We start from the raw sequence: 3,155 nt of genomic DNA, 5'->3' as shown, positions 1-3,155 counted from the left end.
TGTCAGAAGTGGGATTCGAACCCACGCCTCCATACGGAGACCAGAACCCTCAATCAGGGAAGCTGAGCTTGAGTCTGGCGCCTTAGACCACTCGGCCATCCTGACACACAATAGCGCAGCTCCGATTTCTTCCTGATATAGAGAACGCCGTAGCACCGCCTCTGACGTAGCAACGTTGAGATTTGTTGGTTAACGGTGGCAAAAGATGGCCACCTGTAGACTGAAAACGGAAAACCCTTTTGCCCGTGAAAAAGAAGGGAAAAGTCCGTGTGTTAAACGGGATGTAACTGTTTTGAAGACAGAGCTTCTCTGTTCTCCACGGTCTCATTCGCCAAGATTTTGAGAACGAAAGGAGGAAAAAAAACAGGCTCAGCAGTCTCGGTCTCGGCTGCTCGGTCGCTTCCGGCCCGACTCAATTGCACCCCAGAGTCCTGGGAGGCTCTCGGGGCACAGCACTGGGCGTTCGTACAGTATTTGAACACTAGTGCTTTAAACTGCTGTATTTAGAGCTAAGTTCAGGAGGAGGCATAGAAAATTGCAAATTTTCATTAACTTTGATAGGATTTTGTGTTTGTTTTTATTAGCACGGAGGCTTTTTTTTTTTAACAAAAAAAAACTTTCTGCAAAAATTAAGTACTTTTCTCTACAGGAAGAGAATAATTTGGGATCAGTATACTTTATCCTAGCTTTCCAAACTCTTGCTTTTACAATCTACAGTCAACACGGAGCCTCCCTCCAGCATACAGGGTCTGTTGTGTGTTCTTTCATAAACCATTGCTCTTTGTGAAAAAAGTTATAGGAAATGATACCCAACAAGGCATCGATATAATTAATGACTATAGTTAAGGCACTTCTTATAATTTTTTTCCTAATTGCAAAGTCCATATGAATTACAGAAAATGGAAATAAATCAAAGCTGAATCACCTTGTCCATTTGCTTTTCAAAGTAGCACAATACAAACACAAATACATTGTAAGTCAGTGGTTCTGAACCCTTTGTCAAACCTTTATCTCCAAAAATATTTACAATTCATAACAGTAGCAAAATTACAGTTATGAAGTAGCAACAAAAATAATTTTATGGCTGGAGTAACATGAGGAACTTAGGAAGGTTGAAAACTTTCTAAGTTGTCCAATATTCTTTTGCACACATTTTAATAACTGAAGATTTTCCACAAATGTGGAACCTATCTTCTGAGCTCCATAGGCTCCAGGCATGAAAGTCGTGCACATATAGACATGCAGATAAAACACTCGTACACATATAAAACGTTCTAATAAAATTAAAGCAAAAGAACACACACATCATCATCATCATCTTTGTGTGAATCTTTTGGGTTGTTTGAATGAGAATAGTCCCTATAGGCTCATGTGTTTGAATATACATACATGGTCCTCAGTTGCTTGCGCTGTTTGGATTAGAATAAGAATAGTCCCTATAGGCTCATATGTTTGAATACATACGTGATCCTCAGTGGCTTGCGTTGTTTGGATTAGGGAATGTGCCCTTGTGAAGAGGTGTGTTACTTGGGGTGAGTTGGAAGTTTCAGAAGCCTGCGCGAGCCAGCTCTCTCTGCCTCTTAGCTACTGTTCTTAGCGCCTGCCTGCTCCTATGATCCTGGCCATGGTGATCGTAGACTGGTTCTAGAACCATAAGCCCCAGTAAATGATTTTTATGTTTCCCAGGCCATGGTGCTTTGTCACAGGATTAGAAGAGTAACTGAGTCAGTTTTCAACGACTCATTTTTTTTTTAGCATGGAAATCACCAGATCAAAATGTACTGACTTAACACTGACCAACTTGGAAAATCAAAACATTCTAAGAGATGAAACCCCACCCCCACCCCTCGACTCCAGGTAAGGTTTCTCTGTAGCTTTGGAGCCTGTCCTGAAACTCGCTCTATAGACCAGACTGGCCTCGAATTTACAGAGATCCACCTGCCTCTGCCTTCCGAGTACTGGGATTAAAGGCGTGCACCATCATCTCCCAACTTGGATTTTTAAGGTTTAATCTTTACACTGAAGGATTTATTTCCTTAGTAAATTGCTTTCTAAGCTTTTATTTTTAAAATTTTTATGTATTCATGTGCAGAGGTGTTTTGCCTGCATGTATATGCTGCCGCTGGAGGCCACAATAGGTTGGATCTTCTGGAACTGGAGTTACAGACAGTTGTGAGGCACCATGAGGGCACCTCGAATCCAACCCCAGGGCCTTTGAAGAGCTGCTAGGTGCTCTTAACCACCGAGCCACCTCTCCAGTCCCTTACTACATTTTTATTGAAAATTCATCTTTCCTCACTAATTCATCTTTCCTCCCTTTATGAAAAGCAAACCCTTGTGATACAGGTTCTACTTGTCAAGAGCCCAAGTAGAAATCCTTATCTCTTTCTTAATAAGAATTTCATCGGCCGGGAAGTGGTGGCACATGCCTTTAATCCCAGCACTCGGGAGGCAGAGTTCCAGGACAGGAACCAAAAACTACGTGTTGCGGGAGGTCCTTCCGCGCCTCCAGCCAATAGTCGCTGAGATACCAGTCCATTGGGGCGTGGTCTCTCTCCCTTTAAAAAAGCAGCCACTTCCCTCCTTGCACTCTCTTACTTCTTGCTCCACTTCAGGAGACTAGACTCCCTTCCTGATTGCGCAGAGGGTTGTTGTCTGGGATGGTGATTTGTAAGTTTTTTCCCCTTTAAATAAATAACCATTATATTAATCATAACTCCAAACTAGTGTGGGATTGTTTGTGACTTACGCCTTCGCCTTCATCTGGCGCCCAACATGGGGCTCGAACCCACGACCCTGAGATTAAGAGTCTCATGCTCTACCGACTGAGCTAGCCGGGCTTTGATGGCTGGATCCAGCCCATTCCTTAGCTTTCCAGCCTCATGGCTGAGGTACCGGCTGTAGCCATGTTTATCACCACAACTCTGTGGCGTTTCAAGGTCCCTGCCAGCAAACAAGCTGCAACAGACAACACTCAAGTCCTCTCTCTGTAGTCGGCCCTCCTGCCTCAAACAGTCAGAGTTTGCCCTGGCAGGACATCCCAGAAAGCCTGCATTTTAAAACAACACAACTTTTTTCCTGCTACGGCTGAAAACAAACAAGCATGCAGTCAGCTTTTATCAATACCATTTAAGTGTTTCATGACAGGAACTCTT

At 43.4% G+C, this 3,155-nt stretch overlaps 2 non-coding genes across 2 annotated transcripts; both read right to left on the bottom strand.

Moving 5' to 3' along the window:
• Positions 1 to 105, bottom strand: Trnal-caa (transfer RNA leucine (anticodon CAA)). Its single transcript has 2 exons — positions 68 to 105; positions 1 to 46 (listed from the first exon to the last, which is right to left on the bottom strand). It is a non-coding gene; the product is annotated as a tRNA-Leu (tRNA).
• A 2,662-nt stretch (positions 106 to 2,767) lies between these two features.
• Trnak-cuu (transfer RNA lysine (anticodon CUU)) lies at positions 2,768 to 2,840 on the bottom strand. The gene has a single exon. It is a non-coding gene; the product is annotated as a tRNA-Lys (tRNA).
• Between the last annotated feature and the right edge of the window lie 315 nt (positions 2,841 to 3,155).

The sequence above is a fragment of the Chionomys nivalis genome, chromosome 13, assembly GCF_950005125.1.
Source record: "Chionomys nivalis chromosome 13, mChiNiv1.1, whole genome shotgun sequence".
Classification (NCBI taxonomy): domain Eukaryota; kingdom Metazoa; phylum Chordata; class Mammalia; order Rodentia; family Cricetidae; genus Chionomys; species Chionomys nivalis.
Note: the sequence above shows the minus strand (reverse complement) of the source record. Positions and strands in the feature narration are given on the sequence as shown.